The sequence below is a fragment of the Canis lupus genome, chromosome 14, assembly GCF_011100685.1.
Source record: "Canis lupus familiaris isolate Mischka breed German Shepherd chromosome 14, alternate assembly UU_Cfam_GSD_1.0, whole genome shotgun sequence".
In the NCBI taxonomy this organism is placed as follows: domain Eukaryota; kingdom Metazoa; phylum Chordata; class Mammalia; order Carnivora; family Canidae; genus Canis; species Canis lupus.
Window position 1 is genome coordinate 6,673,026 of NC_049235.1, and position 8,076 is coordinate 6,681,101.

Consider the following 8,076-nt stretch of genomic DNA (forward strand, 5'->3'; position numbering starts at 1 on the left):
TAAATATCACCCAGAATCATATAAATTCCTTGGTTGATAGTCAAAGGTGACTAATTGCTTGTCGTTAGCCCAGATCAAATCAGCATTCATATTGGGAAGCCCAAACTAATGAGTCTTTGGTGTACTTGATTATAAAAATTACAAGCATCTATATACATAAAAGCATTATACACACAAGCTTTATATGTATAGATGTCATAGAAACATAAAGTATAAATTGTACTTAAGGTTAAGTTTGGCTGCCCCAAGAAAAGAAGGAAGAAGGCTCACATTTACTGATCACCTTTTGTGAACTAGGCACTTTTATGCATATCATCTTTTTTAATAGGCAGATTAACCTATATAGTATTTTTGAAACATTAAGTCTTGAAATCAGTCCAATGGGACCTGACCAGTATTTCCTGAAAGAAGAATAAAAATATAAGAGTGCAAGAGAAGGGATCCCTGGGTGGCGCAGCGGTTTAGCGCCTGCCTTTGGCCCAGGGCGCGATCCTGGAGACCCAGGATCGAATCCCACGTCGGGCTCCCGGTGCATGGAGCCTGCTTCTCCCTCTGCCTGTGTCTCTGCCTCTCTCTCTCTCTGTGACTATCATAAGTAAATAAAAAAAAAAAAAAAAAAGAATTAAAAAAAAAAAAAGAGTGCAAGAGAAAAAGGAGTAGGGGGACAAAGGGATCCAGGTAGGTCTTGAAACACTTTGTCTCCAGATATTTAAATTGAAAGCGCCTGAAGCCTTATACAAACCTTAAGCTCCCCTCTCACAATGTTTAGGCAGCCATTTGATCAACATAAGGGTAGATGACCAATGTGTTTACCAGCATTTTAGGTTCTCAGAGGCCCAGTAACTTCAGTCCTAAGAAATTGATATGGAAATTCTGAAGGCAACTCTTGCCCCTATCCCACCCCCATTTAAACACAGACACACAGACACACACACACACACATACACACACAGACCACTAATTTCAAAGCTTCCATGTTTCTTTGTGTAGCTCTAAATATAAGAGCCTAAATTTGCCTCTGATATTTGGGAAAAAAGACCTTGGGCTTTATAAAGGTAAAACCAAGATTTCATTCTGGAATAGAAAAGTAGTTAAACAATTCTGCTTGGGACAAACACGGGGAAGGCAAACCGCATTAAGGAGTTTAGACTGAAGCCATTGAAGTCCTTAAGAAAAGAGATGACATGATCAGATAAATGTTTTCTTTTTTTTTTTTTTTAATTTTTATTTATTTATGATAGTCACAGAGAGAGAGAGGCACAGAGACACAGGCAGAGGGAGAAGCAGGCTCCATGCACCGGGAGCCCGACGTGGGATTCGATCCCGGGTCTCCAGGATCGCGCCCTGGGCCAAAGGCAGGCGCCAAACCGCTGCGCCACCCAGGGATCCCTAGATAAATGTTTTCAAAGACCACTACAGTGAATTGAGTTGAGGACTTCTTTTTTTTTTTTTTTCTTTCTAAGATTTAATTTATTTGAGAGAGAATGAGAGTTGGGGAGAGGCAGAGGGAGAAGCAGACTCCCCGTAGGACTCCAGGATCAGCCACTTAACCGGTTGAGCCATCCAGACACCCTGGATTGAGGATTTTTTTTTAATTTAAGATTTTATTTATTTATTAATGAGAGACACACAGAGAGAGAAGCAGAGACACAGGCAGAGGGGGAAGCAGGCTCCATGCAGGGAGCCTGATGTGGGATTCAATCCCAGATCCTGGGATCAGCCCTGAGCCAAAGGCAGTCGCCCAACCACTGAACCACGCCCAATCCCAGGCATCCCAGGATTGAGGATTTCAATGGGAGCCTCCTCATTGCCATGAGTGAACCTGCCCTATAGGCAGCAGCCTCAGGGAAAAGACTTCTGCTCCCAGGGATCTTCTACCTGTTACACTGAAGATCTATCATGTCACATCATGCATGTTTGAGAGCAGTATCACAAAAGATTGGAATTCTTGTTTAGGCCATGGTTTAAATGCAATATTGTTCTAGTGCTAAGCCATGTAGTCTTAGAATCATCAACTATAAAAACAGGGTGGGGGCACCAGGGTGGCTCAGTGGTTGAGTGTCTGCCTTTGGCTCAGGGCGTGATCCCAGGGTCCTGGGATCGAGTCCTGCATTGGGCTCCCCACAGGGAGCCTGCTTCTCTCTCTGCCTATGTCTCTCATGAATAAATAAATAAAATCTTAAAAAAAAAAAAAAAAAAAAGAAACAAAAAATGCTCTTGGGGTACCTGGCTAGCTCAGTCAACTCTTGATCTTAGGGCCATGAGTTCAAGCCCCATGTTGGGCATAGCACTTACATTAAAAAGTACAGATAAACAAACAAACAAATAAACCTTTAAAAAAAGAAGGTAATACTCATGTAGTGGTGTTTTATAACTGAAAGGCTGAAACAGAATTGAACTCTATTGTTATTGAGTAAGTTTAGTTTTACACTTGACATCTGGAAAATGACTTGATGAGATGCAGTAATATATTATATTAGTTGTTGAAGGTTCATGAGAAGAGGACAGGGCTGCCACGGCACATGAACATGCACCTCTGTCAAATGACAGCTGCATGACGTTACAGCAGGCAATGCAAAAGCAAGTTTCACAGTGGTCCTAATGTTCCAAGTCCAATAAAAAATGGAAGTTTCTAAAAAAAAAAAAAATGGAAGTTTCTAAAGAAAACTGAATAATGGTCAATCATTCTTATTTTGATTTATATTTTGGGGGGAGGGACAAAAGAGGAGGGAGAGAGAGACTCTTGAGCGGGTTCCACATGGGCTGAGATCATGACCTGAGCTGAAAACAAGAGCTGGACGCTTAACCAACTGAGCCACCCAGGTGCTACCACCTCTTTTTTTTTATGGTCATTCATTTTTCAAGTTTTGTGAATGAGTCATTTGAGTGTTTACTTATTAACTTCAACAATCTAATAGAAAGCTCTGGGCTAAATCTAGACATTTTTTTCCAAAATCTGCGATATTGAACTTGAAGTCCAGATATTATTTCCTGTTACCAATTGCAGCAATAATTGTCATATATTCATTTGATTCAGATTAAAGTGACTCTAACTTGCAGTTGCAAGGGAACAAGACAGTTTTATGAAGATATTAAATGACAGCTCAGGGATCCCTGGGTGGCGCAGCGGTTTGGCGCCTGCCTTTGGCCCGGGGCACGATCCTGGAGACCCGGGATCGAATCCCACGTCGGGCTCCCGGTGCATGGAGCCTGCTTCTCCCTCTGCCTGTGTCTCTGCCTCTCTCTCTCTCTCTGTGACTATCATAAATAAATAAAAATTAAAAAAAAAAAATTAAAAAAAAAAAAAACAAATAAATGACAGCTCAGTAAATTGACTTTAGGAGAACACTCTCTGGCAAAGATTTATAAAATATTAAGTCTGATTATCCCAAACAAGTAAACAAACCTTAAAACTATTAATATCATTTTGTATTTTCGATATGGTAAGCTTATATGAACAGGCACTCTCTGCATGTGTTAATACTATTGAAAGTAAATTACACGAGATTAAAGAACCAAAACTGGGCCCTATTTTTCTACTTTTCTCCAACATCGGTGATTGTAACTCAGCAAATATCATTTATTCATGAGAACTGTTTCGAATTTATGGTTATTTAATTTATAAGTTTATTCTGATTTGTCTTCTAAGCACTACAAGGTTATAAATAATTTATGCATTGAAGTAACTTGATAAAAATAACATGCCAACATTGAGGAGGAGGCTTTTTTCTGTGTAAAACAAGACGAATAAAATCAAAAGGTGGAATGAACATTAATCATTTTAAGCAACATTGTTCTACCAAACGCTCCTTCTTAAAATAGATTAAATTGGGTTTGTCACCCAAGGCCAATGAAATCCTAATCGATATACTACCTCTAGAGTTGTAGGAAACAGATGCAAACCATATAGTTATGGTCTCAATGCAAATATGAGCTATTGCCTACACAAAGTATATTCTTTTTTTTTTTTTTTTTTTTTTTTTTTTACAAAGTATATTCTTAAGAAGTGCTTTCTAATTAGCTGGGAGACGTGAAATAAGATAATAATACATAAGATTGTAATAGTCCCAAGATTGGCCCAATAGCCATATGAGTAATGATTTTGAGTCTTTAAATCAAACTCTAATTTTAAAGTAATGAATACATCTTTATTGTGTAATCTTCTGTAAGTAGAACATAGAAAAAGCAAAACTCTCTCCCTCACTTGCTACCCCATCCTACTTCCGAAAAGACTGTTAACGATTTGATGTCTATTTTTCTAGATCTTTTTCTATGTATTTACAGAAATATTTACAGAAAATGTATTCTATTTTAGCTTGTTACATAGATGAGATTATACAGAGTGTAGTCTACAGGTGGCTTTTATTCTCCTATACAATATGTCTTAGACACATTGTTACTAATTTTTTTCATTGTTATTATTTTTTTTAAGATTTTATTTATGTACTCATGAGAGACACAGAGAGAAGCAGAGACACAGGCAGAGGGAAAAGCAGGTTCCATGCAGGGAGCCCGATGTGGGACTCGATCCCAGGACTCCATGATCACACCCTGGGCCAAAGGCAGGCACTAAACCACTGAGCCACCCAGGGATCCCCATTGTTATTATTTTTTAACAGGATTTTGTTATTCTTTTTTTTTTTTTTTAAACCTCCGGCCATTCTTCTGTCCTTTGGTAGCAACAGTAAGAGTGAAGATCTCTTAGTTCCAAAGCAGTACATTGTCTTCTAGGATGTAAGTTTACAAAGGCAGCAATAAACAAATAAAAATATTGATGGAAATGCTAAATTTGGGATGCCTGGGTGGCTCAGCAGTTGGGCGTCTGCCTTCGGTTCAGGGCGTGATCCTGGAGTCCCGGAATCAGGTCCTATATCAGGCTCCCTGTGTGGAGCCTGCTTCTTCTCCCTCTGCCTGTGTCTCTCTGCCTCTTGTGAATAAATGAATAAAATCTTAAAAAAGAAGGAAAGGAAGGAAGGAAGGAAGGAAGGAAGGAAGGAAGGAAGGAAGGAAGGAAGGGAGGGAGGGAGGGAGGAAGAAAGAGAGGAAGAAAGAAAAAGAAAGAAAGAAATGCTAAATGCTAAATTTTAATTAGGGGATTGTGAAAATAATGGTACTTGTTTTCCCTAACTATATCAGTTTCCTTGGTGTATTAGTTTGCTAGAGCTGCCAAAATACTGGTGGTTGCAATCCTTGACATTCCATAGTTTCCAGCTGCATCACCCCAGTCTTATCACTTGATGCTTTCCCTGTGTATCTCTGTGTCCAAATTTTCCTCTTTCTATAAGGACACCAGTCATATTGGTGTATTAGTTTGCTAGGGCTGCCAAAATACTGGTGGTTGCAATCCTTGACATTCCATAGTTTCCAGCTGCATCACCCCAGTCTTATCACTTGATGCTTTCCCTGTGTATCTCTGTGTCCAAATTTTCCTCTTTCTATAAGGACACCAGTCATATTGGATTTAGTCATACTCAAATCCAGTATGACCTCAACTTAATTACATCTGCAAAGACTCATTTCCAAATAAGGTCATCTTCATAGGTTCTAGGTAGACATAAATTCTGGAGAGGGACACTATTCAACCCAGTATACTGTCTAAGTTTACAGACTTCTTGGTTTAAGTGGAATCTGTACCAAATCTGAAAGACAGAAATGATGAACAATGCTAATGGTGTGAAATTATGGATTTTTTCTTCTTATCTCTCTTTTCAGAATGTTGTAGAACATGATTTTTATTACTTTTAGAATTAAAAAATGAAGATATAATATGTTATTGATTTTAAGCATTGGCAACTTTTTAGGTAACAAAATTGCCTTTGAATTTGGCCTTGGATAATTTTATCAGCATAAAGGCAAAGGGACCTGGGCAGGTAAAAGGGGTCAGGCTCCTGGTTTATATATCTGTGAAGTTACAAATTATCTGAAAAATCTCTCTCAAGAAAAAACATAGAGTCATGTTTAATTCTTTTAGTATAAAAAGAATACGGCTGAGTGAAGTAAGTCAGTCGGAGAAGGACAAACATTATATGATCTCATTCATGTGGGGAATATAAATAATAGTGAAAGGGAATATAAGGGAAGGGAGAAAAAATGTGTGGGAAATATCAGAAAGGGAGACAGAACGTAAAGACTGCTAACTCTGGGAAACGAAGTAGGGGTGGTAGAAGGGGAGGAGGGCCGGGGGTGGGAGTGATTGGGTGACGGGCACTGGGGGTTATTCTGTATGTTGGTAAATTGAACACCAATAAAAAATAAATTAAAAAAAAAAAGAATACGTACAAAATCTCATAGACTTAAGGGATTCTTGGATAAATACAAACTATGAAAGCCATAAAACAATGACATTTAAAAACACTAGTAAACATCCTCATTAAAAAGAGATAGAGACCTCCATATTTGTGGCCATTGTATTTTTGACAAGGATGTCACTACATTCTGTGCAGAAATAACAGTCTTAATAAAAGGTGCTGGAAGAACTGGATTTCCACATGCTAAAGAATTAAGTTGAACTTCTACCTTAGACCATAGATAAAAATAAACCCAAAATGGATCACTGACCTAAATATAAGTTCTAAAACCATAAAGAACTTATTACAAGAAAACATAGAGGTGAATCTTCATGATCTTGGCTTGGCAAGAAATTTTTTTTTAATTTTTTATTTATTTATGATAGTCACACAGAGAGAGAGAGAGGCAGAGACATAGGCAGAGGGAGAAGCAGGCTCCATGCACCGGGAGCCCGACGTGGGATTCGATCCCGGGTCTCCAGGATCGCGCCCTGGGCCAAAGGCAGGTACTAAACTGCTGCGCCACCCAGGGATCCCTGGCAAGAAATTCTTAGATATGACACCAAAGGAGTCAATGAGTAACAAAAGATAAAATAGATAAATTAGATCTCATCAAAATGTAAAGTTAAAATGTATCCACCCAGGAACATTATCAGGAAAGTAAAGACAGCCTACAAGATAGGAGAATATATTTGCAATATATCTGAGGTTTTAATATCATAAATGTATTAAGAACTCCTAAAATTCAACAAAAAGACAAATGGGCAAAGGATCTGAATAGACACCTCTCCAAAGAAGAATGGCCAATAAGCACATGAAAAGATGCTTGACAACCCTATGATTAGGGAAATGCAAATCAAAACCACATAGGATACCACTTCACATTCCCTAGGATAGTTAAAATAAAAGACAATAGGGGCACCTGGGTGGCTCAGTCAGTTAAACATCTGGCTCTTAATTTCAGCTCAGATCTTGATCTCAGGGTCATGAGATTGAGTCCTGCATAGAGCCCCATGTCATGCTCCATCCATGCTCAGTGGGGAGTCTGCTTGAGATTCTCTCCCTCCTCCTCTCCCTCTGACCCTCCACCCTTCGCTGAACAGTCTCCCTCTTTCTTTCAAATAAATAAATAAATAAAATTTTTTAAAGGTAGATAATAATAAGTGTTGACAAGAAGTAAAGAGATTAGAACCCTCATACACTGCTAGTGGGATTGTAAAATGGTACAGCTACCTTAGAAAAGTTTGAGAGTTTCTCAAAGGGTTAAACATAGAGTTACCAGATGACTCCAATTTTATTCCTTGATATACATCCATGAGAACTGAAAACATATGTCCACACAAAAAGACTGACACACAAATATCGATAACAGTATTATTCATAATAGCCAAAAAAATGTAAACAACACAAATGTCTATCAATTGATGAATGGAAAACCAAAATAAGGTATATCCATCAGTACAATAGAATATTACTCAGCCATAAAAAATGACGTACTAATACATGCTACATCATGAATGAACCTTGAAAGCATTATGTGAGATGAAAGAAGCTAAACATAAAAGCACTTGGAGGCACCTGGCTGGTTCAGTTGGTGAAGCATGTGACTCTTGAACTCATGGTTGTAGTTCAAGCCCCATGTTGGGGGTAGAGATTACTTAAAAATAAAATCTTTTTTTAAAAAGCCACATATTAAAAAAATAAATAAATAAAATAAAAAAAAATAAAAAAATAAAAAGCCACATATTATATGATTCCATTCATATGAAATGTCTAGAATAAACAAATC